The 23,494-nt window shown below is 38.8% G+C and overlaps 38 non-coding genes across 38 annotated transcripts; 19 read left to right on the top strand and 19 right to left on the bottom strand.

Moving 5' to 3' along the window:
* The first annotated feature begins 4,265 nt into the window (after positions 1-4,265).
* Trnat-ugu (transfer RNA threonine (anticodon UGU)) lies at positions 4,266-4,338 on the top strand. The gene has a single exon. It is a non-coding gene; the product is annotated as a tRNA-Thr (tRNA).
* Positions 4,339-4,725: 387 nt separating this feature from the next.
* On the bottom strand, positions 4,726-4,797 carry Trnac-gca (transfer RNA cysteine (anticodon GCA)). The gene has a single exon. It is a non-coding gene; the product is annotated as a tRNA-Cys (tRNA).
* A 378-nt stretch (positions 4,798-5,175) lies between these two features.
* Trnat-ugu (transfer RNA threonine (anticodon UGU)) lies at positions 5,176-5,248 on the top strand. Its single transcript has one exon. It is a non-coding gene; the product is annotated as a tRNA-Thr (tRNA).
* Positions 5,249-5,635: 387 nt separating this feature from the next.
* Positions 5,636-5,707, bottom strand: Trnac-gca (transfer RNA cysteine (anticodon GCA)). The gene has a single exon. It is a non-coding gene; the product is annotated as a tRNA-Cys (tRNA).
* A 378-nt stretch (positions 5,708-6,085) lies between these two features.
* Positions 6,086-6,158, top strand: Trnat-ugu (transfer RNA threonine (anticodon UGU)). The gene has a single exon. It is a non-coding gene; the product is annotated as a tRNA-Thr (tRNA).
* A 387-nt stretch (positions 6,159-6,545) lies between these two features.
* Trnac-gca (transfer RNA cysteine (anticodon GCA)) lies at positions 6,546-6,617 on the bottom strand. The gene has a single exon. It is a non-coding gene; the product is annotated as a tRNA-Cys (tRNA).
* Positions 6,618-6,995: 378 nt separating this feature from the next.
* Positions 6,996-7,068, top strand: Trnat-ugu (transfer RNA threonine (anticodon UGU)). Its single transcript has one exon. It is a non-coding gene; the product is annotated as a tRNA-Thr (tRNA).
* Positions 7,069-7,455: 387 nt separating this feature from the next.
* On the bottom strand, positions 7,456-7,527 carry Trnac-gca (transfer RNA cysteine (anticodon GCA)). The gene has a single exon. It is a non-coding gene; the product is annotated as a tRNA-Cys (tRNA).
* A 378-nt stretch (positions 7,528-7,905) lies between these two features.
* Positions 7,906-7,978, top strand: Trnat-ugu (transfer RNA threonine (anticodon UGU)). The gene has a single exon. It is a non-coding gene; the product is annotated as a tRNA-Thr (tRNA).
* A 387-nt stretch (positions 7,979-8,365) lies between these two features.
* Positions 8,366-8,437, bottom strand: Trnac-gca (transfer RNA cysteine (anticodon GCA)). Its single transcript has one exon. It is a non-coding gene; the product is annotated as a tRNA-Cys (tRNA).
* A 378-nt stretch (positions 8,438-8,815) lies between these two features.
* Positions 8,816-8,888, top strand: Trnat-ugu (transfer RNA threonine (anticodon UGU)). Its single transcript has one exon. It is a non-coding gene; the product is annotated as a tRNA-Thr (tRNA).
* A 387-nt stretch (positions 8,889-9,275) lies between these two features.
* On the bottom strand, positions 9,276-9,347 carry Trnac-gca (transfer RNA cysteine (anticodon GCA)). Its single transcript has one exon. It is a non-coding gene; the product is annotated as a tRNA-Cys (tRNA).
* A 378-nt stretch (positions 9,348-9,725) lies between these two features.
* Trnat-ugu (transfer RNA threonine (anticodon UGU)) lies at positions 9,726-9,798 on the top strand. Its single transcript has one exon. It is a non-coding gene; the product is annotated as a tRNA-Thr (tRNA).
* A 387-nt stretch (positions 9,799-10,185) lies between these two features.
* On the bottom strand, positions 10,186-10,257 carry Trnac-gca (transfer RNA cysteine (anticodon GCA)). Its single transcript has one exon. It is a non-coding gene; the product is annotated as a tRNA-Cys (tRNA).
* A 378-nt stretch (positions 10,258-10,635) lies between these two features.
* Positions 10,636-10,708, top strand: Trnat-ugu (transfer RNA threonine (anticodon UGU)). Its single transcript has one exon. It is a non-coding gene; the product is annotated as a tRNA-Thr (tRNA).
* Positions 10,709-11,095: 387 nt separating this feature from the next.
* On the bottom strand, positions 11,096-11,167 carry Trnac-gca (transfer RNA cysteine (anticodon GCA)). Its single transcript has one exon. It is a non-coding gene; the product is annotated as a tRNA-Cys (tRNA).
* Positions 11,168-11,545: 378 nt separating this feature from the next.
* On the top strand, positions 11,546-11,618 carry Trnat-ugu (transfer RNA threonine (anticodon UGU)). Its single transcript has one exon. It is a non-coding gene; the product is annotated as a tRNA-Thr (tRNA).
* A 387-nt stretch (positions 11,619-12,005) lies between these two features.
* Positions 12,006-12,077, bottom strand: Trnac-gca (transfer RNA cysteine (anticodon GCA)). The gene has a single exon. It is a non-coding gene; the product is annotated as a tRNA-Cys (tRNA).
* A 378-nt stretch (positions 12,078-12,455) lies between these two features.
* On the top strand, positions 12,456-12,528 carry Trnat-ugu (transfer RNA threonine (anticodon UGU)). The gene has a single exon. It is a non-coding gene; the product is annotated as a tRNA-Thr (tRNA).
* Positions 12,529-12,915: 387 nt separating this feature from the next.
* Trnac-gca (transfer RNA cysteine (anticodon GCA)) lies at positions 12,916-12,987 on the bottom strand. Its single transcript has one exon. It is a non-coding gene; the product is annotated as a tRNA-Cys (tRNA).
* A 378-nt stretch (positions 12,988-13,365) lies between these two features.
* On the top strand, positions 13,366-13,438 carry Trnat-ugu (transfer RNA threonine (anticodon UGU)). The gene has a single exon. It is a non-coding gene; the product is annotated as a tRNA-Thr (tRNA).
* Positions 13,439-13,825: 387 nt separating this feature from the next.
* Trnac-gca (transfer RNA cysteine (anticodon GCA)) lies at positions 13,826-13,897 on the bottom strand. Its single transcript has one exon. It is a non-coding gene; the product is annotated as a tRNA-Cys (tRNA).
* Positions 13,898-14,275: 378 nt separating this feature from the next.
* On the top strand, positions 14,276-14,348 carry Trnat-ugu (transfer RNA threonine (anticodon UGU)). Its single transcript has one exon. It is a non-coding gene; the product is annotated as a tRNA-Thr (tRNA).
* Positions 14,349-14,735: 387 nt separating this feature from the next.
* Trnay-gua (transfer RNA tyrosine (anticodon GUA)) lies at positions 14,736-14,807 on the bottom strand. Its single transcript has one exon. It is a non-coding gene; the product is annotated as a tRNA-Tyr (tRNA).
* Positions 14,808-15,185: 378 nt separating this feature from the next.
* Positions 15,186-15,258, top strand: Trnat-ugu (transfer RNA threonine (anticodon UGU)). Its single transcript has one exon. It is a non-coding gene; the product is annotated as a tRNA-Thr (tRNA).
* A 387-nt stretch (positions 15,259-15,645) lies between these two features.
* Trnac-gca (transfer RNA cysteine (anticodon GCA)) lies at positions 15,646-15,717 on the bottom strand. The gene has a single exon. It is a non-coding gene; the product is annotated as a tRNA-Cys (tRNA).
* A 378-nt stretch (positions 15,718-16,095) lies between these two features.
* Trnat-ugu (transfer RNA threonine (anticodon UGU)) lies at positions 16,096-16,168 on the top strand. The gene has a single exon. It is a non-coding gene; the product is annotated as a tRNA-Thr (tRNA).
* Positions 16,169-16,555: 387 nt separating this feature from the next.
* Positions 16,556-16,627, bottom strand: Trnac-gca (transfer RNA cysteine (anticodon GCA)). Its single transcript has one exon. It is a non-coding gene; the product is annotated as a tRNA-Cys (tRNA).
* A 378-nt stretch (positions 16,628-17,005) lies between these two features.
* On the top strand, positions 17,006-17,078 carry Trnat-ugu (transfer RNA threonine (anticodon UGU)). Its single transcript has one exon. It is a non-coding gene; the product is annotated as a tRNA-Thr (tRNA).
* Positions 17,079-17,465: 387 nt separating this feature from the next.
* On the bottom strand, positions 17,466-17,537 carry Trnac-gca (transfer RNA cysteine (anticodon GCA)). The gene has a single exon. It is a non-coding gene; the product is annotated as a tRNA-Cys (tRNA).
* Positions 17,538-17,915: 378 nt separating this feature from the next.
* Trnat-ugu (transfer RNA threonine (anticodon UGU)) lies at positions 17,916-17,988 on the top strand. The gene has a single exon. It is a non-coding gene; the product is annotated as a tRNA-Thr (tRNA).
* A 387-nt stretch (positions 17,989-18,375) lies between these two features.
* Trnac-gca (transfer RNA cysteine (anticodon GCA)) lies at positions 18,376-18,447 on the bottom strand. Its single transcript has one exon. It is a non-coding gene; the product is annotated as a tRNA-Cys (tRNA).
* Positions 18,448-18,825: 378 nt separating this feature from the next.
* Trnat-ugu (transfer RNA threonine (anticodon UGU)) lies at positions 18,826-18,898 on the top strand. The gene has a single exon. It is a non-coding gene; the product is annotated as a tRNA-Thr (tRNA).
* Positions 18,899-19,285: 387 nt separating this feature from the next.
* On the bottom strand, positions 19,286-19,357 carry Trnac-gca (transfer RNA cysteine (anticodon GCA)). Its single transcript has one exon. It is a non-coding gene; the product is annotated as a tRNA-Cys (tRNA).
* Positions 19,358-19,735: 378 nt separating this feature from the next.
* On the top strand, positions 19,736-19,808 carry Trnat-ugu (transfer RNA threonine (anticodon UGU)). Its single transcript has one exon. It is a non-coding gene; the product is annotated as a tRNA-Thr (tRNA).
* A 387-nt stretch (positions 19,809-20,195) lies between these two features.
* Trnac-gca (transfer RNA cysteine (anticodon GCA)) lies at positions 20,196-20,267 on the bottom strand. Its single transcript has one exon. It is a non-coding gene; the product is annotated as a tRNA-Cys (tRNA).
* Positions 20,268-20,749: 482 nt separating this feature from the next.
* On the bottom strand, positions 20,750-20,821 carry Trnac-gca (transfer RNA cysteine (anticodon GCA)). The gene has a single exon. It is a non-coding gene; the product is annotated as a tRNA-Cys (tRNA).
* A 378-nt stretch (positions 20,822-21,199) lies between these two features.
* Trnat-ugu (transfer RNA threonine (anticodon UGU)) lies at positions 21,200-21,272 on the top strand. The gene has a single exon. It is a non-coding gene; the product is annotated as a tRNA-Thr (tRNA).
* Positions 21,273-23,494: the final 2,222 nt, after the last annotated feature.

The following is a 23,494-nucleotide window of genomic DNA, read 5'->3' as shown; positions in this document are numbered from 1 at the left end:
ATTACAGAAATAAAAAAGAAAATTTCTTCAAATATTATATTTATTTGTAAAACAAAAAATGGGAGTAAAAAAAGGGTTGGTTTGTTTTTGTTTGTTTTTTTGTTTGTTTGTTTTTTTTTTTTGGAGGGGGGGGGGGTAAATTCGCTACAGTATATGTATTGCACAAAAGCAAAATATTAAATTTGCATTCAAATCATATAATCAATTATAAGCTCTTTGACTACAGTTATTCTGTGTCAGAAACTTATTATGTGTCAAATATTTAATTACAATCCAAATTTCCAGACCTGTCTTTAAACGCAAATATTGTGTCTATTTTTGTCCCAACTTTTAAGGGTTGACCTTCTCTGCGGTTGTATCCAGCTTTATGCGCTCGGTGAGCCAATTTATTCAAGTTTACTTGGGTTTTCATAAAACTATACAGCTATCTTAGTTGTATATTGATCTTACTGAATCTCAGGTTGTTCTGTTGTTTGGCATATTGCTGTCAACTCTTAGGATTTAATTAATCAAGGTATGAAAAAAGCTATAATTTTCTGTTCGGACTAAATTTAGATAGCCATCTTCATTTTTTTTTATAGAATTTCAAAGCAACTTAGTTTTTCATCAAAATTTACATCTAACTCCATTATATATTTATCTTACAAAATACCATTTTATTTGGTAATTTTATTTATTGCTGTCAAATTTAAATATTTAAATCATAGGTACATTTTATTTATCTGAATTTAGTCAAAACTGAAAATTTTAGCTTTTTAATACCTATTTACTCAGTCATTTACTTTGACAGCACTCAATCAAAACACAAAGCAACCTGGCATTCGGTTAGATAAATATATAATAAAGATATCTGAAAAATAAGATGAAAATCCAAGCTGATTTGAAAAAGTTATAAAAGATTTGAAGATGACTATCAGAATTCAGTTTAAACTCAAACATTTAACTCTGAAAATAAACTTATTTTCTAACTGACATGACAACAGCCACAATAAAATAGGTTTCATAGGTACATACAATAGTTATAAAATGATTATCGTTTTACTGAGGTAACAACAGCCAACTAAATCACTGAAATGTTTAACCTTATATTGGAAATATACCTTTTCTTATAATTTGGGATGTAGTATATATAATATATATGAAAAAGGGGTAAATAAAGTTAAAAAATTAATCAAAATTGTTCTTCTGATCAGTGGTGAAGTATATAGCAATACCTCCTGATTGAGGCAAACTCATTAAAAAGATCACAGAGTAATTATTCTAAATAACATTCATTCAAAATTGCAACATCCTGTTTAACTTAAATCGCAAGGCCTTTTGAATTCACTAGATAAATAAAATATTAGTTTAAGAAAATATGGCTTTCTTTTTACCTGTTAAATACATTTGTACTGATGTGTAATTAAACATTATTAAAGAGCATCTTGTAATGCCAAGTCTTTAATTTTGACAAAAAAATATTTAAATTTGATTGAAATGAATTTTTACTGTAACTTTGTAATACATTTCATTTTTTTAAAGGTTATCAAGGATTGCTATGAAAGTTCTTTTATGATGATTATGTTAACTTCTTGAATTAACAAAACAAAGGTGTAATTTTAAAAAAAAATTATAACTTTTTCAAACCAGCTAGGATTTTCATCAAATTTTTTATTTATCTTTACTTGAGAAATAAATCATGGCAGCCGTGGATTTGTTTTCATTTAACCATGGCTTGGGCATTTATATTCGATTATTTTACCCTACCCTTTTATTGTGTAGATATATTTTGATTATACTGTTTGACGAGAATAGGTCGTCATATTAGAATTTATATTTATCTTATAAAATGCCAGGTTGTTTTGTATTTTTTTGTATGTTTTGAATTGGTTTCAGTAAGATCAATATACAACTGAGATAGCTATATAGTTTTCACGAAAATCCAAGTTGCTTTGAAAAAGCTATATAAGTCCGAACTGCTAATTCTAGTTTTTTTTTTTTTTTTTTTTTTTTTTACCTATATTTATTTAATCCTTAAAGTTGACAGCAATACATCAAAATACGTAACGACCTGGGATTCATTCAGATCAATATATAACTTATATAGCTGTTTAATTTTATGAAAATCAAAGTTAATTTCAAAAAGTCATAAACAAATTTAAAGTTGACTACAAGTATCTGAATTCAGTTCGACTTAAAATTCATTGTTGTCTATTAATATATATATATGGTTTTTTTTATCTAGATAGCTGTAGAGTTTATGAAATGAAAATTGATTTTGAAAAGTTATAGAAATAATTAAAGATGACTATCTGAATTTAATCAGAACTGAAATTCTCGCTTTTTTTTTGCCAATTAATATATATATATTTTTTAATTTCACAGCAATGAACCAAATGAAATAACCTGGAATTTTGTAAGAGCAATATATAGTTTAGTTAAATGGGCTGGGAAGACTAAATTTAAAGGTCAAGACTTGTCGAGACTGAACCGAGACTGGTCGAGCCTTGGTCGAGACCATTTCAGACTACACCAAGATCACCTAGTACTGACTCTTTTAGTACTGAATCAGTCTTATTAGGTAAAGTCGAGACCAAAGTCGAGTAAAATTAAGTACAGTAAAGTTACTGTCGAGAAAATGTCGAGACTAGTCGAGTAAAATATTGTCTTTTCAGACTCTCTGTAGTTTGAAGTGATAGAAGTTCAGACTACAATTTTTGAAATAAAATATTATGAATTTCCTTTAATGGAGAGCATACATACTAAATAGATGAAATGACTATTTAAACAAGTCAATCCCCTATGAACTTAAAATAAGGGACACTCATTAACATTCGGTCTGAAAACAACAATGGTACACAAACACAACATAGAAAACTAAAGACAGGACAACTTGAACCCCACCTAAAACTTGGATAATACCTAGTGTTCTGGGGAGGGTAAGCATATTCTGCTTCTGATGTGACACCCGTCGTGTTGCTCTTGCTAGTAAAATTCCGGTAATAAGTTTAATTCGATAGGTCACAGTCGTGAAAACGAGAAGGGATTATAGTTACCCTTACTTAAATTGATTTTTTTTTTTTGCATTCTTGATTCGCATAAGATTTTTCAGTAAAATGCTGCAAATAGGCTTTAAAGTATTAATGAATTGCGAAAAACAAATATTTCATCAAATAAATTTAAGTCAGATATTCTCATGAATATCCTTTTCATATAAGATACAAATTGTACTAACTTTAAAGTCTAATGCCGACATTTCGTCGTCAACGAATTTCAACTGAGGTACTACACAGGCGTCAAAAGGCGTCATTAATGGAAGAAAAGGTTCAGAAGGTTGAGATCACCCCTAGTTTTTTTGGTAGGGTTTGTGTTGTTTATTCTTTAGTTTTCTATGTTGTGTCGTGTGTGCTGTTGTTTGTTTGTCTTTTTCATTTTTAGCCATGATGTTGTCAGTTTGTTTTAGATTTATGAGTTTGACTGTCCCTTTGGTATCTTTCGTCCCTCTTTCAAAAACATATCCGCTATCATTTGTGCAACGGATATCCCATAACAGTCAACCAACTGGTGATGGCGTCCGTAATATTTACGGAGGAATGATTTCAACTTCACAATTTAGAAGTCTTAGTTTAATAGTTCTATTCTGAGCACATTATGTTTGTTTACGTGTTATCTAACAAATGTCCCTCGGCATGCACATATTCGGGATTTAATGTTTCAAGGAGCGCTCATGAGAATACAGAGTTAAAGGACCAAATTTTGACCCAAAGAGTAATTTAAATTTTACCTATGAATTACATTTTATTTTCTTATTTTCATGATTTTTTTTTTTGGGGGGGGGGGGGGTCTAAATCCGGATCTGCTTTGTTGAGACTTTATATACACATGGATTCGATATGTAGTCATTATGCAGAGTAAAACGTTTAATAATGGCAACTATCTTTTAAACTATAACAATTTCAAATATTAGTTTACATTTACCGGAAAAAATTATAGAGCTCTGCTTCATTTCGAAATGAATATTAATATTCCAGTTAGAATTGTCGCCCTTTATTCTTTATTTTTCGTTGTCCACGAATATAGTCCCTTATTCTTCTGGTGTTTTTCATCTTGTGACTATAAAACATCTTCCAACATCTGTTTTTCAGTTTTTTGTTCATTAAATAGAATCTGTAGGGCCATTAAATATTCTAAAGTTTCCATCTCTGAATTTTGAAAAAAAGAGGTAATTTGGTCTCTATTAAACGTCCTAGCTTTATGAGTTGAAATTTCACAAATCTGAAGCAAGAGCCTCCATAGCTCAGTGGTTAGAGCACTGGTCTTGTAAACCAGGGGTCGTGAGTTCGATCCTCACTGGGGGCTTAGGAGATAATATTCACAACTCCCCAAGTTTTTGCTGCCGTTGTATCAGTTCTCGTTCATTTTCCACGAGAAGTGCAACTTGATTTGATGTAACCGTCTGATGCCAAGTTTTGACATGCATAGTCGGATAGTTGAGAGCGAAATACGTTTACCGAAAAGACGGCACGTTTTATGGACTGAGTGACATAATACTGTTTTGGGACTTTTTGTTTTCAATGCTCAATTTTATTGTTTCCGAAATGACATAAAGGGTATGTCTTTCCGATTGATTTCTTCACGCACGCATTTGCACAGACGCATTGAAAACAGAGTTGCATGATAGGACTGTCTTTGGTTTTTTCTCCTCCAGTCCAGTGAACCTAAAAATCATTTACCGGGTAGTAAAAAAGGGGGCACCCGGGTTCGAACCGGGGACCTCTCGATCTGCAGTCGAATGCTCTACCACTGAGCTATAACCCCAGATGAAAAACATTTAGCAATTTTGGGTTCTTATAGGAGATAACCTTCATTGTTACAACCAATGCAAGTTGAGAGTTAAGTCTGTTTGAGATAAAAAGGATGTTTCAGGTCTGTCATTCACATCAGACAATTTCATTGATCTAATTGGAAAAGGTGACGTGTCAATATTGATAAGACTTCGATTGCATAACAGCAAACTTCCTCGCACTCAATTCGGTGGTACGAACTGGGGTGTATTCAGCGAAATTGAAATCCCAATATTGCAGACGATTCCATCCACTTGGTTGAATTTTGATGTTTTTGAAAGATTTCTGTTTTCACTTTTGAGTAGAAAGGGCCTAGCTTTATGAGTTGAAATTTCACAAATCTGAAGCAAGAGCCTCCATAGCTCAGTGGTTAGAGCACTGGTCTTGTAAACCAGGGGTCGTGAGTTCGATCCTCACTGGGGGCTTAGGAGATAATATTCACAACTCCCCAAGTTTTTGCTGCCGTTGTATCAGTTCTCGTTCATTTTCCACGAGAAGTGCAACTTGATTTGATGTAACCGTCTGATGCCAAGTTTTGACATGCATAGTCGGATAGTTGAGAGCGAAATACGTTTACCGAAAAGACGGCACGTTTTATGGACTGAGTGACATAATACTGTTTTGGGACTTTTTGTTTTCAATGCTCAATTTTATTGTTTCCGAAATGACATAAAGGGTATGTCTTTCCGATTGATTTCTTCACGCACGCATTTGCACAGACGCATTGAAAACAGAGTTGCATGATAGGACTGTCTTTGGTTTTTTCTCCTCCAGTCCAGTGAACCTAAAAATCATTTACCGGGTAGTAAAAAAGGGGGCACCCGGGTTCGAACCGGGGACCTCTCGATCTGCAGTCGAATGCTCTACCACTGAGCTATAACCCCAGATGAAAAACATTTAGCAATTTTGGGTTCTTATAGGAGATAACCTTCATTGTTACAACCAATGCAAGTTGAGAGTTAAGTCTGTTTGAGATAAAAAGGATGTTTCAGGTCTGTCATTCACATCAGACAATTTCATTGATCTAATTGGAAAAGGTGACGTGTCAATATTGATAAGACTTCGATTGCATAACAGCAAACTTCCTCGCACTCAATTCGGTGGTACGAACTGGGGTGTATTCAGCGAAATTGAAATCCCAATATTGCAGACGATTCCATCCACTTGGTTGAATTTTGATGTTTTTGAAAGATTTCTGTTTTCACTTTTGAGTAGAAAGGGCCTAGCTTTATGAGTTGAAATTTCACAAATCTGAAGCAAGAGCCTCCATAGCTCAGTGGTTAGAGCACTGGTCTTGTAAACCAGGGGTCGTGAGTTCGATCCTCACTGGGGGCTTAGGAGATAATATTCACAACTCCCCAAGTTTTTGCTGCCGTTGTATCAGTTCTCGTTCATTTTCCACGAGAAGTGCAACTTGATTTGATGTAACCGTCTGATGCCAAGTTTTGACATGCATAGTCGGATAGTTGAGAGCGAAATACGTTTACCGAAAAGACGGCACGTTTTATGGACTGAGTGACATAATACTGTTTTGGGACTTTTTGTTTTCAATGCTCAATTTTATTGTTTCCGAAATGACATAAAGGGTATGTCTTTCCGATTGATTTCTTCACGCACGCATTTGCACAGACGCATTGAAAACAGAGTTGCATGATAGGACTGTCTTTGGTTTTTTCTCCTCCAGTCCAGTGAACCTAAAAATCATTTACCAGGTAGTAAAAAAGGGGGCACCCGGGTTCGAACCGGGGACCTCTCGATCTGCAGTCGAATGCTCTACCACTGAGCTATAACCCCAGATGAAAAACATTTAGCAATTTTGGGTTCTTATAGGAGATAACCTTCATTGTTACAACCAATGCAAGTTGAGAGTTAAGTCTGTTTGAGATAAAAAGGATGTTTCAGGTCTGTCATTCACATCAGACAATTTCATTGATCTAATTGGAAAAGGTGACGTGTCAATATTGATAAGACTTCGATTGCATAACAGCAAACTTCCTCGCACTCAATTCGGTGGTACGAACTGGGGTGTATTCAGCGAAATTGAAATCCCAATATTGCAGACGATTCCATCCACTTGGTTGAATTTTGATGTTTTTGAAAGATTTCTGTTTTCACTTTTGAGTAGAAAGGGCCTAGCTTTATGAGTTGAAATTTCACAAATCTGAAGCAAGAGCCTCCATAGCTCAGTGGTTAGAGCACTGGTCTTGTAAACCAGGGGTCGTGAGTTCGATCCTCACTGGGGGCTTAGGAGATAATATTCACAACTCCCCAAGTTTTTGCTGCCGTTGTATCAGTTCTCGTTCATTTTCCACGAGAAGTGCAACTTGATTTGATGTAACCGTCTGATGCCAAGTTTTGACATGCATAGTCGGATAGTTGAGAGCGAAATACGTTTACCGAAAAGACGGCACGTTTTATGGACTGAGTGACATAATACTGTTTTGGGACTTTTTGTTTTCAATGCTCAATTTTATTGTTTCCGAAATGACATAAAGGGTATGTCTTTCCGATTGATTTCTTCACGCACGCATTTGCACAGACGCATTGAAAACAGAGTTGCATGATAGGACTGTCTTTGGTTTTTTCTCCTCCAGTCCAGTGAACCTAAAAATCATTTACCGGGTAGTAAAAAAGGGGGCACCCGGGTTCGAACCGGGGACCTCTCGATCTGCAGTCGAATGCTCTACCACTGAGCTATACCCCCAGATGAAAAACATTTAGCAATTTTGGGTTCTTATAGGAGATAACCTTCATTGTTACAACCAATGCAAGTTGAGAGTTAAGTCTGTTTGAGATAAAAAGGATGTTTCAGGTCTGTCATTCACATCAGACAATTTCATTGATCTAATTGGAAAAGGTGACGTGTCAATATTGATAAGACTTCGATTGCATAACAGCAAACTTCCTCGCACTCAATTCGGTGGTACGAACTGGGGTGTATTCAGCGAAATTGAAATCCCAATATTGCAGACGATTCCATCCACTTGGTTGAATTTTGATGTTTTTGAAAGATTTCTGTTTTCACTTTTGAGTAGAAAGGGCCTAGCTTTATGAGTTGAAATTTCACAAATCTGAAGCAAGAGCCTCCATAGCTCAGTGGTTAGAGCACTGGTCTTGTAAACCAGGGGTCGTGAGTTCGATCCTCACTGGGGGCTTAGGAGATAATATTCACAACTCCCCAAGTTTTTGCTGCCGTTGTATCAGTTCTCGTTCATTTTCCACGAGAAGTGCAACTTGATTTGATGTAACCGTCTGATGCCAAGTTTTGACATGCATAGTCGGATAGTTGAGAGCGAAATACGTTTACCGAAAAGACGGCACGTTTTATGGACTGAGTGACATAATACTGTTTTGGGACTTTTTGTTTTCAATGCTCAATTTTATTGTTTCCGAAATGACATAAAGGGTATGTCTTTCCGATTGATTTCTTCACGCACGCATTTGCACAGACGCATTGAAAACAGAGTTGCATGATAGGACTGTCTTTGGTTTTTTCTCCTCCAGTCCAGTGAACCTAAAAATCATTTACCGGGTAGTAAAAAAGGGGGCACCCGGGTTCGAACCGGGGACCTCTCGATCTGCAGTCGAATGCTCTACCACTGAGCTATAACCCCAGATGAAAAACATTTAGCAATTTTGGGTTCTTATAGGAGATAACCTTCATTGTTACAACCAATGCAAGTTGAGAGTTAAGTCTGTTTGAGATAAAAAGGATGTTTCAGGTCTGTCATTCACATCAGACAATTTCATTGATCTAATTGGAAAAGGTGACGTGTCAATATTGATAAGACTTCGATTGCATAACAGCAAACTTCCTCGCACTCAATTCGGTGGTACGAACTGGGGTGTATTCAGCGAAATTGAAATCCCAATATTGCAGACGATTCCATCCACTTGGTTGAATTTTGATGTTTTTGAAAGATTTCTGTTTTCACTTTTGAGTAGAAAGGGCCTAGCTTTATGAGTTGAAATTTCACAAATCTGAAGCAAGAGCCTCCATAGCTCAGTGGTTAGAGCACTGGTCTTGTAAACCAGGGGTCGTGAGTTCGATCCTCACTGGGGGCTTAGGAGATAATATTCACAACTCCCCAAGTTTTTGCTGCCGTTGTATCAGTTCTCGTTCATTTTCCACGAGAAGTGCAACTTGATTTGATGTAACCGTCTGATGCCAAGTTTTGACATGCATAGTCGGATAGTTGAGAGCGAAATACGTTTACCGAAAAGACGGCACGTTTTATGGACTGAGTGACATAATACTGTTTTGGGACTTTTTGTTTTCAATGCTCAATTTTATTGTTTCCGAAATGACATAAAGGGTATGTCTTTCCGATTGATTTCTTCACGCACGCATTTGCACAGACGCATTGAAAACAGAGTTGCATGATAGGACTGTCTTTGGTTTTTTCTCCTCCAGTCCAGTGAACCTAAAAATCATTTACCGGGTAGTAAAAAAGGGGGCACCCGGGTTCGAACCGGGGACCTCTCGATCTGCAGTCGAATGCTCTACCACTGAGCTATACCCCCAGATGAAAAACATTTAGCAATTTTGGGTTCTTATAGGAGATAACCTTCATTGTTACAACCAATGCAAGTTGAGAGTTAAGTCTGTTTGAGATAAAAAGGATGTTTCAGGTCTGTCATTCACATCAGACAATTTCATTGATCTAATTGGAAAAGGTGACGTGTCAATATTGATAAGACTTCGATTGCATAACAGCAAACTTCCTCGCACTCAATTCGGTGGTACGAACTGGGGTGTATTCAGCGAAATTGAAATCCCAATATTGCAGACGATTCCATCCACTTGGTTGAATTTTGATGTTTTTGAAAGATTTCTGTTTTCACTTTTGAGTAGAAAGGGCCTAGCTTTATGAGTTGAAATTTCACAAATCTGAAGCAAGAGCCTCCATAGCTCAGTGGTTAGAGCACTGGTCTTGTAAACCAGGGGTCGTGAGTTCGATCCTCACTGGGGGCTTAGGAGATAATATTCACAACTCCCCAAGTTTTTGCTGCCGTTGTATCAGTTCTCGTTCATTTTCCACGAGAAGTGCAACTTGATTTGATGTAACCGTCTGATGCCAAGTTTTGACATGCATAGTCGGATAGTTGAGAGCGAAATACGTTTACCGAAAAGACGGCACGTTTTATGGACTGAGTGACATAATACTGTTTTGGGACTTTTTGTTTTCAATGCTCAATTTTATTGTTTCCGAAATGACATAAAGGGTATGTCTTTCCGATTGATTTCTTCACGCACGCATTTGCACAGACGCATTGAAAACAGAGTTGCATGATAGGACTGTCTTTGGTTTTTTCTCCTCCAGTCCAGTGAACCTAAAAATCATTTACCGGGTAGTAAAAAAGGGGGCACCCGGGTTCGAACCGGGGACCTCTCGATCTGCAGTCGAATGCTCTACCACTGAGCTATAACCCCAGATGAAAAACATTTAGCAATTTTGGGTTCTTATAGGAGATAACCTTCATTGTTACAACCAATGCAAGTTGAGAGTTAAGTCTGTTTGAGATAAAAAGGATGTTTCAGGTCTGTCATTCACATCAGACAATTTCATTGATCTAATTGGAAAAGGTGACGTGTCAATATTGATAAGACTTCGATTGCATAACAGCAAACTTCCTCGCACTCAATTCGGTGGTACGAACTGGGGTGTATTCAGCGAAATTGAAATCCCAATATTGCAGACGATTCCATCCACTTGGTTGAATTTTGATGTTTTTGAAAGATTTCTGTTTTCACTTTTGAGTAGAAAGGGCCTAGCTTTATGAGTTGAAATTTCACAAATCTGAAGCAAGAGCCTCCATAGCTCAGTGGTTAGAGCACTGGTCTTGTAAACCAGGGGTCGTGAGTTCGATCCTCACTGGGGGCTTAGGAGATAATATTCACAACTCCCCAAGTTTTTGCTGCCGTTGTATCAGTTCTCGTTCATTTTCCACGAGAAGTGCAACTTGATTTGATGTAACCGTCTGATGCCAAGTTTTGACATGCATAGTCGGATAGTTGAGAGCGAAATACGTTTACCGAAAAGACGGCACGTTTTATGGACTGAGTGACATAATACTGTTTTGGGACTTTTTGTTTTCAATGCTCAATTTTATTGTTTCCGAAATGACATAAAGGGTATGTCTTTCCGATTGATTTCTTCACGCACGCATTTGCACAGACGCATTGAAAACAGAGTTGCATGATAGGACTGTCTTTGGTTTTTTCTCCTCCAGTCCAGTGAACCTAAAAATCATTTACCGGGTAGTAAAAAAGGGGGCACCCGGGTTCGAACCGGGGACCTCTCGATCTGCAGTCGAATGCTCTACCACTGAGCTATACCCCCAGATGAAAAACATTTAGCAATTTTGGGTTCTTATAGGAGATAACCTTCATTGTTACAACCAATGCAAGTTGAGAGTTAAGTCTGTTTGAGATAAAAAGGATGTTTCAGGTCTGTCATTCACATCAGACAATTTCATTGATCTAATTGGAAAAGGTGACGTGTCAATATTGATAAGACTTCGATTGCATAACAGCAAACTTCCTCGCACTCAATTCGGTGGTACGAACTGGGGTGTATTCAGCGAAATTGAAATCCCAATATTGCAGACGATTCCATCCACTTGGTTGAATTTTGATGTTTTTGAAAGATTTCTGTTTTCACTTTTGAGTAGAAAGGGCCTAGCTTTATGAGTTGAAATTTCACAAATCTGAAGCAAGAGCCTCCATAGCTCAGTGGTTAGAGCACTGGTCTTGTAAACCAGGGGTCGTGAGTTCGATCCTCACTGGGGGCTTAGGAGATAATATTCACAACTCCCCAAGTTTTTGCTGCCGTTGTATCAGTTCTCGTTCATTTTCCACGAGAAGTGCAACTTGATTTGATGTAACCGTCTGATGCCAAGTTTTGACATGCATAGTCGGATAGTTGAGAGCGAAATACGTTTACCGAAAAGACGGCACGTTTTATGGACTGAGTGACATAATACTGTTTTGGGACTTTTTGTTTTCAATGCTCAATTTTATTGTTTCCGAAATGACATAAAGGGTATGTCTTTCCGATTGATTTCTTCACGCACGCATTTGCACAGACGCATTGAAAACAGAGTTGCATGATAGGACTGTCTTTGGTTTTTTCTCCTCCAGTCCAGTGAACCTAAAAATCATTTACCGGGTAGTAAAAAAGGGGGCACCCGGGTTCGAACCGGGGACCTCTCGATCTGCAGTCGAATGCTCTACCACTGAGCTATACCCCCAGATGAAAAACATTTAGCAATTTTGGGTTCTTATAGGAGATAACCTTCATTGTTACAACCAATGCAAGTTGAGAGTTAAGTCTGTTTGAGATAAAAAGGATGTTTCAGGTCTGTCATTCACATCAGACAATTTCATTGATCTAATTGGAAAAGGTGACGTGTCAATATTGATAAGACTTCGATTGCATAACAGCAAACTTCCTCGCACTCAATTCGGTGGTACGAACTGGGGTGTATTCAGCGAAATTGAAATCCCAATATTGCAGACGATTCCATCCACTTGGTTGAATTTTGATGTTTTTGAAAGATTTCTGTTTTCACTTTTGAGTAGAAAGGGCCTAGCTTTATGAGTTGAAATTTCACAAATCTGAAGCAAGAGCCTCCATAGCTCAGTGGTTAGAGCACTGGTCTTGTAAACCAGGGGTCGTGAGTTCGATCCTCACTGGGGGCTTAGGAGATAATATTCACAACTCCCCAAGTTTTTGCTGCCGTTGTATCAGTTCTCGTTCATTTTCCACGAGAAGTGCAACTTGATTTGATGTAACCGTCTGATGCCAAGTTTTGACATGCATAGTCGGATAGTTGAGAGCGAAATACGTTTACCGAAAAGACGGCACGTTTTATGGACTGAGTGACATAATACTGTTTTGGGACTTTTTGTTTTCAATGCTCAATTTTATTGTTTCCGAAATGACATAAAGGGTATGTCTTTCCGATTGATTTCTTCACGCACGCATTTGCACAGACGCATTGAAAACAGAGTTGCATGATAGGACTGTCTTTGGTTTTTTCTCCTCCAGTCCAGTGAACCTAAAAATCATTTACCGGGTAGTAAAAAAGGGGGCACCCGGGTTCGAACCGGGGACCTCTCGATCTGCAGTCGAATGCTCTACCACTGAGCTATACCCCCAGATGAAAAACATTTAGCAATTTTGGGTTCTTATAGGAGATAACCTTCATTGTTACAACCAATGCAAGTTGAGAGTTAAGTCTGTTTGAGATAAAAAGGATGTTTCAGGTCTGTCATTCACATCAGACAATTTCATTGATCTAATTGGAAAAGGTGACGTGTCAATATTGATAAGACTTCGATTGCATAACAGCAAACTTCCTCGCACTCAATTCGGTGGTACGAACTGGGGTGTATTCAGCGAAATTGAAATCCCAATATTGCAGACGATTCCATCCACTTGGTTGAATTTTGATGTTTTTGAAAGATTTCTGTTTTCACTTTTGAGTAGAAAGGGCCTAGCTTTATGAGTTGAAATTTCACAAATCTGAAGCAAGAGCCTCCATAGCTCAGTGGTTAGAGCACTGGTCTTGTAAACCAGGGGTCGTGAGTTCGATCCTCACTGGGGGCTTAGGAGATAATATTCACAACTCCCCAAGTTTTTGCTGCCGTTGTATCAGTTCTCGTTCATTTTCCACGAGAAGTGCAACTTGATTTGATGTAACCGTCTGATGCCAAGTTTTGACATGCATAGTCGGATAGTTGAGAGCGAAATACGTTTACCGAAAAGACGGCACGTTTTATGGACTGAGTGACATAATACTGTTTTGGGACTTTTTGTTTTCAATGCTCAATTTTATTGTTTCCGAAATGACATAAAGGGTATGTCTTTCCGATTGATTTCTTCACGCACGCATTTGCACAGACGCATTGAAAACAGAGTTGCATGATAGGACTGTCTTTGGTTTTTTCTCCTCCAGTCCAGTGAACCTAAAAATCATTTACCGGGTAGTAAAAAAGGGGGCACCCGGGTTCGAACCGGGGACCTCTCGATCTGCAGTCGAATGCTCTACCACTGAGCTATACCCCCAGATGAAAAACATTTAGCAATTTTGGGTTCTTATAGGAGATAACCTTCATTGTTACAACCAATGCAAGTTGAGAGTTAAGTCTGTTTGAGATAAAAAGGATGTTTCAGGTCTGTCATTCACATCAGACAATTTCATTGATCTAATTGGAAAAGGTGACGTGTCAATATTGATAAGACTTCGATTGCATAACAGCAAACTTCCTCGCACTCAATTCGGTGGTACGAACTGGGGTGTATTCAGCGAAATTGAAATCCCAATATTGCAGACGATTCCATCCACTTGGTTGAATTTTGATGTTTTTGAAAGATTTCTGTTTTCACTTTTGAGTAGAAAGGGCCTAGCTTTATGAGTTGAAATTTCACAAATCTGAAGCAAGAGCCTCCATAGCTCAGTGGTTAGAGCACTGGTCTTGTAAACCAGGGGTCGTGAGTTCGATCCTCACTGGGGGCTTAGGAGATAATATTCACAACTCCCCAAGTTTTTGCTGCCGTTGTATCAGTTCTCGTTCATTTTCCACGAGAAGTGCAACTTGATTTGATGTAACCGTCTGATGCCAAGTTTTGACATGCATAGTCGGATAGTTGAGAGCGAAATACGTTTACCGAAAAGACGGCACGTTTTATGGACTGAGTGACATAATACTGTTTTGGGACTTTTTGTTTTCAATGCTCAATTTTATTGTTTCCGAAATGACATAAAGGGTATGTCTTTCCGATTGATTTCTTCACGCACGCATTTGCACAGACGCATTGAAAACAGAGTTGCATGATAGGACTGTCTTTGGTTTTTTCTCCTCCAGTCCAGTGAACCTAAAAATCATTTACCGGGTAGTAAAAAAGGGGGCACCCGGGTTCGAACCGGGGACCTCTCGATCTACAGTCGAATGCTCTACCACTGAGCTATACCCCCAGATGAAAAACATTTAGCAATTTTGGGTTCTTATAGGAGATAACCTTCATTGTTACAACCAATGCAAGTTGAGAGTTAAGTCTGTTTGAGATAAAAAGGATGTTTCAGGTCTGTCATTCACATCAGACAATTTCATTGATCTAATTGGAAAAGGTGACGTGTCAATATTGATAAGACTTCGATTGCATAACAGCAAACTTCCTCGCACTCAATTCGGTGGTACGAACTGGGGTGTATTCAGCGAAATTGAAATCCCAATATTGCAGACGATTCCATCCACTTGGTTGAATTTTGATGTTTTTGAAAGATTTCTGTTTTCACTTTTGAGTAGAAAGGGCCTAGCTTTATGAGTTGAAATTTCACAAATCTGAAGCAAGAGCCTCCATAGCTCAGTGGTTAGAGCACTGGTCTTGTAAACCAGGGGTCGTGAGTTCGATCCTCACTGGGGGCTTAGGAGATAATATTCACAACTCCCCAAGTTTTTGCTGCCGTTGTATCAGTTCTCGTTCATTTTCCACGAGAAGTGCAACTTGATTTAATGTAACCGTCTGATGCCAAGTTTTGACATGCATAGTCGGATAGTTGAGAGCGAAATACGTTTACCGAAAAGACGGCACGTTTTATGGACTGAGTGACATAATACTGTTTTGGGACTTTTTGTTTTCAATGCTCAATTTTATTGTTTCCGAAATGACATAAAGGGTATGTCTTTCCGATTGATTTCTTCACGCACGCATTTGCACAGACGCATTGAAAACAGAGTTGCATGATAGGACTGTCTTTGGTTTTTTCTCCTCCAGTCCAGTGAACCTAAAAATCATTTACCGGGTAGTAAAAAAGGGGGCACCCGGGTTCGAACCGGGGACCTCTCGATCTGCAGTCGAATGCTCTACCACTGAGCTATACCCCCAGATGAAAAACATTTAGCAATTTTGGGTTCTTATAGGAGATAACCTTCATTGTTACAACCAATGCAAGTTGAGAGTTAAGTCTGTTTGAGATAAAAAGGATGTTTCAGGTCTGTCATTCACATCAGACAATTTCATTGATCTAATTGGAAAAGGTGACGTGTCAATATTGATAAGACTTCGATTGCATAACAGCAAACTTCCTCGCACTCAATTCGGTGGTACGAACTGGGGTGTATTCAGCGAAATTGAAATCCCAATATTGCAGACGATTCCATCCACTTGGTTGAATTTTGATGTTTTTGAAAGATTTCTGTTTTCACTTTTGAGTAGAAAGGGCCTAGCTTTATGAGTTGAAATTTCACAAATCTGAAGCAAGAGCCTCCATAGCTCAGTGGTTAGAGCACTGGTCTTGTAAACCAGGGGTCGTGAGTTCGATCCTCACTGGGGGCTTAGGAGATAATATTCACAACTCCCCAAGTTTTTGCTGCCGTTGTATCAGTTCTCGTTCATTTTCCACGAGAAGTGCAACTTGATTTGATGTAACCGTCTGATGCCAAGTTTTGACATGCATAGTCGGATAGTTGAGAGCGAAATACGTTTACCGAAAAGACGGCACGTTTTATGGACTGAGTGACATAATACTGTTTTGGGACTTTTTGTTTTCAATGCTCAATTTTATTGTTTCCGAAATGACATAAAGGGTATGTCTTTCCGATTGATTTCTTCACGCACGCATTTGCACAGACGCATTGAAAACAGAGTTGCATGATAGGACTGTCTTTGGTTTTTTCTCCTCCAGTCCAGTGAACCTAAAAATCATTTACCGGGTAGTAAAAAAGGGGGCACCCGGGTTCGAACCGGGGACCTCTCGATCTGCAGTCGAATGCTCTACCACTGAGCTATACCCCCAGATGAAAAACATTTAGCAATTTTGGGTTCTTATAGGAGATAACCTTCATTGTTACAACCAATGCAAGTTGAGAGTTAAGTCTGTTTGAGATAAAAAGGATGTTTCAGGTCTGTCATTCACATCAGACAATTTCATTGATCTAATTGGAAAAGGTGACGTGTCAATATTGATAAGACTTCGATTGCATAACAGCAAACTTCCTCGCACTCAATTCGGTGGTACGAACTGGGGTGTATTCAGCGAAATTGAAATCCCAATATTGCAGACGATTCCATCCACTTGGTTGAATTTTGATGTTTTTGAAAGATTTCTGTTTTCACTTTTGAGTAGAAAGGGCCTAGCTTTATGAGTTGAAATTTCACAAATCTGAAGCAAGAGCCTCCATAGCTCAGTGGTTAGAGCACTGGTCTTGTAAACCAGGGGTCGTGAGTTCGATCCTCACTGGGGGCTTAGGAGATAATATTCACAACTCCCCAAGTTTTTGCTGCCGTTGTATCAGTTCTCGTTCATTTTCCACGAGAAGTGCAACTTGATTTGATGTAACCGTCTGATGCCAAGTTTTGACATGCATAGTCGGATAGTTGAGAGCGAAATACGTTTACCGAAAAGACGGCACGTTTTATGGACTGAGTGACATAATACTGTTTTGGGACTTTTTGTTTTCAATGCTCAATTTTATTGTTTCCGAAATGACATAAAGGGTATGTCTTTCCGATTGATTTCTTCACGCACGCATTTGCACAGACGCATTGAAAACAGAGTTGCATGATAGGACTGTCTTTGGTTTTTTCTCCTCCAGTCCAGTGAACCTAAAAATCATTTACCGGGTAGTAAAAAAGGGGGCACCCGGGTTCGAACCGGGGACCTCTCGATCTGCAGTCGAATGCTCTACCACTGAGCTATACCCCCAGATGAAAAACATTTAGCAATTTTGGGTTCTTATAGGAGATAACCTTCATTGTTACAACCAATGCAAGTTGAGAGTTAAGTCTGTTTGAGATAAAAAGGATGTTTCAGGTCTGTCATTCACATCAGACAATTTCATTGATCTAATTGGAAAAGGTGACGTGTCAATATTGATAAGACTTCGATTGCATAACAGCAAACTTCCTCGCACTCAATTCGGTGGTACGAACTGGGGTGTATTCAGCGAAATTGAAATCCCAATATTGCAGACGATTCCATCCACTTGGTTGAATTTTGATGTTTTTGAAAGATTTCTGTTTTCACTTTTGAGTAGAAAGGGCCTAGCTTTATGAGTTGAAATTTCACAAATCTGAAGCAAGAGCCTCCATAGCTCAGTGGTTAGAGCACTGGTCTTGTAAACCAGGGGTCGTGAGTTCGATCCTCACTGGGGGCTTAGGAGATAATATTCACAACTCCCCAAGTTTTTGCTGCCGTTGTATCAGTTCTCGTTCATTTTCCACGAGAAGTGCAACTTGATTTGATGTAACCGTCTGATGCCAAGTTTTGACATGCATAGTCGGATAGTTGAGAGCGAAATACGTTTACCGAAAAGACGGCACGTTTTATGGACTGAGTGACATAATACTGTTTTGGGACTTTTTGTTTTCAATGCTCAATTTTATTGTTTCCGAAATGACATAAAGGGTATGTCTTTCCGATTGATTTCTTCACGCACGCATTTGCACAGACGCATTGAAAACAGAGTTGCATGATAGGACTGTCTTTGGTTTTTTCTCCTCCAGTCCAGTGAACCTAAAAATCATTTACCGGGTAGTAAAAAAGGGGGCACCCGGGTTCGAACCGGGGACCTCTCGATCTGCAGTCGAATGCTCTACCACTGAGCTATACCCCCAGATGAAAAACATTTAGCAATTTTGGGTTCTTATAGGAGATAACCTTCATTGTTACAACCAATGCAAGTTGAGAGTTAAGTCTGTTTGAGATAAAAAGGATGTTTCAGGTCTGTCATTCACATCAGACAATTTCATTGATCTAATTGGAAAAGGTGACGTGTCAATATTGATAAGACTTCGATTGCATAACAGCAAACTTCCTCGCACTCAATTCGGTGGTACGAACTGGGGTGTATTCAGCGAAATTGAAATCCCAATATTGCAGACGATTCCATCCACTTGGTTGAATTTTGATGTTTTTGAAAGATTTCTGTTTTCACTTTTGAGTAGAAAGGGCCTAGCTTTATGAGTTGAAATTTCACAAATCTGAAGCAAGAGCCTCCATAGCTCAGTGGTTAGAGCACTGGTCTTGTAAACCAGGGGTCGTGAGTTCGATCCTCACTGGGGGCTTAGGAGATAATATTCACAACTCCCCAAGTTTTTGCTGCCGTTGTATCAGTTCTCGTTCATTTTCCACGAGAAGTGCAACTTGATTTGATGTAACCGTCTGATGCCAAGTTTTGACATGCATAGTCGGATAGTTGAGAGCGAAATACGTTTACCGAAAAGACGGCACGTTTTATGGACTGAGTGACATAATACTGTTTTGGGACTTTTTGTTTTCAATGCTCAATTTTATTGTTTCCGAAATGACATAAAGGGTATGTCTTTCCGATTGATTTCTTCACGCACGCATTTGCACAGACGCATTGAAAACAGAGTTGCATGATAGGACTGTCTTTGGTTTTTTCTCCTCCAGTCCAGTGAACCTAAAAATCATTTACCGGGTAGTAAAAAAGGGGGCACCCGGGTTCGAACCGGGGACCTCTCGATCTGCAGTCGAATGCTCTACCACTGAGCTATACCCCCAGATGAAAAACATTTAGCAATTTTGGGTTCTTATAGGAGATAACCTTCATTGTTACAACCAATGCAAGTTGAGAGTTAAGTCTGTTTGAGATAAAAAGGATGTTTCAGGTCTGTCATTCACATCAGACAATTTCATTGATCTAATTGGAAAAGGTGACGTGTCAATATTGATAAGACTTCGATTGCATAACAGCAAACTTCCTCGCACTCAATTCGGTGGTACGAACTGGGGTGTATTCAGCGAAATTGAAATCCCAATATTGCAGACGATTCCATCCACTTGGTTGAATTTTGATGTTTTTGAAAGATTTCTGTTTTCACTTTTGAGTAGAAAGGGCCTAGCTTTATGAGTTCAAATTTCACAAATCTGAAGCAAGAGCCTCCATAGCTCAGTGGTTAGAGCACTTGTCTTGTAAACCAGGGGTCGTGAGTTCGATCCTCACTGGGGGCTTAGGAGATAATATTCACAACTCCCCAAGTTTTTGCTGCCGTTGTATCAGTTCTCGTTCATTTTCCACGAGAAGTGCAACTTGATTTGATGTAACCGTCTGATGCCAAGTTTTGACATGCATAGTCGGATAGTTGAGAGCGAAATACGTTTACCGAAAAGACGGCACGTTTTATGGACTGAGTGACATAATACTGTTTTGGGACTTTTTGTTTTCAATGCTCAATTCTATTGTTTCCGAAATGACATAAAGGGTATGTCTTTCCGATTGATTTCTTCACGCACGCATTTGCACAGACGCATTGAAAACAGAGTTGCATGATAGGACTGTCTTTGGTTTTTTCTCCTCCAGTCCAGTGAACCTAAAAATCATTTACCGGGTAGTAAAAAAGGGGGCACCCGGGTTCGAACCGGGGACCTCTCGATCTGCAGTCGAATGCTCTACCACTGAGCTATACCCCCAGATGAAAAACATTTAGCAATTTTGGGTTCTTATAGGAGATAACCTTCATTGTTACAACCAATGCAAGTTGAGAGTTAAGTCTGTTTGAGATAAAAAGGATGTTTCAGGTCTGTCATTCACATCAGACAATTTCATTGATCTAATTGGAAAAGGTGACGTGTCAATATTGATAAGACTTCGATTGCATAACAGCAAACTTCCTCGCACTCAATTCGGTGGTACGAACTGGGGTGTATTCAGCGAAATTGAAATCCCAATATTGCAGACGATTCCATCCACTTGGTTGAATTTTGATGTTTTTGAAAGATTTCTGTTTTCACTTTTGTTTCCGAAATGACATAAAGGGTATGTCTTTCCGATTGATTTCTTCACGCACGCATTTGCACAGACGCATTGAAAACAGAGTTGCATGATAGGACTGTCTTTGGTTTTTTCTCCTCCAGTCCAGTGAACCTAAAAATCATTTACCGGGTAGTAAAAAAGGGGGCACCCGGGTTCGAACCGGGGACCTCTCGATCTGCAGTCGAATGCTCTACCACTGAGCTATACCCCCAGATGAAAAACATTTAGCAATTTTGGGTTCTTATAGGAGATAACCTTCATTGTTACAACCAATGCAAGTTGAGAGTTAAGTCTGTTTGAGATAAAAAGGATGTTTCAGGTCTGTCATTCACATCAGACAATTTCATTGATCTAATTGGAAAAGGTGACGTGTCAATATTGATAAGACTTCGATTGCATAACAGCAAACTTCCTCGCACTCAATTCGGTGGTACGAACTGGGGTGTATTCAGCGAAATTGAAATCCCAATATTGCAGACGATTCCATCCACTTGGTTGAATTTTGATGTTTTTGAAAGATTTCTGTTTTCACTTTTGAGTAGAAAGGGCCTAGCTTTATGAGTTGAAATTTCACAAATCTGAAGCAAGAGCCTCCATAGCTCAGTGGTTAGAGCACTGGTCTTGTAAACCAGGGGTCGTGAGTTCGATCCTCACTGGGGGCTTAGGAGATAATATTCACAACTCCCCAAGTTTTTGCTGCCGTTGTATCAGTTCTCGTTCATTTTCCACGAGAAGTGCAACTTGATTTGATGTAACCGTCTGATGCCAAGTTTTGACATGCATAGTCGGATAGTTGAGAGCGAAATACGTTTACCGAAAAGACGGCACGTTTTATGGACTGAGTGACATAATACTGTTTTGGGACTTTTTGTTTTCAATGCTCAATTTTATTGTTTCCGAAATGACATAAAGGGTATGTCTTTCCGATTGATTTCTTCACGCACGCATTTGCACAGACGCATTGAAAACAGAGTTGCATGATAGGACTGTCTTTGGTTTTTTCTCCTCCAGTCCAGTGAACCTAAAAATCATTTACCGGGTAGTAAAAAAGGGGGCACCCGGGTTCGAACCGGGGACCTCTTGAAAAGGATGAATTGAGCACAGCCCAAGATGGAAGTGTAAACAAGTCTCCGGAAAAATTTCGTTGAATTCAACGGATTATATATGATATATTCATAAACAAAGGTAATTCTGATGAACATTGCATTGTATTTGACATTTTGGAACTGATAAACTGTTTATATATATGCTGTTTACCCCTACTCGGACGATTTAATCGTTTGGAGGAGGGGGGTCGACTTGGGTGCGCTTGACTTTTTTTGGTAGGCAGTGCTTGCTTTGGAATTTAAAAATGTCTCAGTTGGAGCCGAATCGTCCGAATGTAGGAAATTCTCGTAGAAACCCAAAGGAAAAAAGAAATCGGTTTTCTAAACAGAATTATGTGACTGATAATAAATATTATCAGCGAGAATGTACTGTAAGGTTGGAAAAAATTCCTACACAAGTAATTGGAGAAAATGTTGTGATAGATGATATTGAGACTTTAACCGGACTGAATTCTGTATTAGCTGTAGTACGATGCGATTTATCGTCATATGATGTAACCTTTGACTCGAAAGAGAATGCGTTTAAGATGTTACGAGGCGTAGAAATTGCCAATAGAGATTTTGAATGTAGTATGATGTTTTCGGACATAACTGTAGTTTCAGTTATAAAACTACCGTCCTATATTTGTGACGATGAGATTACAAGTAAGATTGAAAGTAAAGGAGTGAAAGTAGTTTCACCTGTTTACAGACGAACCGTACCTGGGACTCAGGTTGCTGATGGCACACGATTCATGAGATGTAAGTTTCCTCCAGGGGTAGTAGCCCTGCCGTGGTCAATGCCTTTTAAATTTGGCACCGATACCAAATACTATCGTGTGGTTCATAACAACCAAACAAAGGTTTGCTCAGAGTGTTCGTCTCCTGAGCACATGAGAAAAGATTGTCCACATTTTCTGTGTTATGGTTGTGGAGAAACTGGACATGCATTGAAAAGTTGTCGAGCAAAAAAGTGTAAATTTTGCCGTAATTTGCCGTTGAAATGTGTTTGTAAGCCTTCAGCCAGATGGGAACGTGAAAACCGTAACCGAGAAGAAAATAATAAAAATTGTCCAGACTGTGGAGAATATTTCTGCATGTGTAAATGTAGAATTTGCGGAAATGCAAACTTGAAATGTACATGTACTTGCTACACATGTGACACAGTTCCATGTGTATGTAAATGTCACAATTGCCGAAGTGACCCGTGCGTTTGTCCTTGTAATGATTGTTTCAAAGTTCCGTGTGTATGTCGATGCACAGAATGTGATCAACCATCAGAAGATTGTATTTGTATGGTAGCTAATGACAGCAATTCAGACGTTATAATACAAATAAGACCAGATGTAAATAGTGCAGATGAGGAGGATACAGAAACTTTCGTAAAGTCTACTTTCAGTGAAAATGTTCATGACAATGAGGGTAAACTGAGTGAAAAATGTATTGAAGGTGAAGAACAACAGGACAGTGGTGGTTTAGAAAAAGTGCGAAAAACAGAAGTCTCAAAGCTAACAGTAGTGGACGTAGAAGTGCACAATGAGCAAAATGGGGTTCAAGATGGTTTAAAGAGGAAGCGTCCGATTTCAGAGGATGGTACTGGTGACAATGATGATCATAGAACAGATGGTTCAATTGAAAATGACATAGTTGTTAGTGAAAATATTGTAGCTGGAACAGACAGGGAATTAAGTGAAGGTAAAAAAATCAAGAGAGATGATGACACCAATCTCTCCTGCGATGCTGTTGTAGGAGAGAGTGGTGGAATTAATGATGTTGATATGGATAATAGTCTCTCATTG

The sequence above is a fragment of the Mytilus galloprovincialis genome, chromosome 3, assembly GCF_965363235.1.
Source record: "Mytilus galloprovincialis chromosome 3, xbMytGall1.hap1.1, whole genome shotgun sequence".
Taxonomy (NCBI): Eukaryota; Metazoa; Mollusca; class Bivalvia; order Mytilida; family Mytilidae; genus Mytilus; species Mytilus galloprovincialis.
The sequence above is the reverse complement of the archived record's forward strand: the minus strand, read 5'-3'. Positions and strand labels throughout refer to the sequence as shown.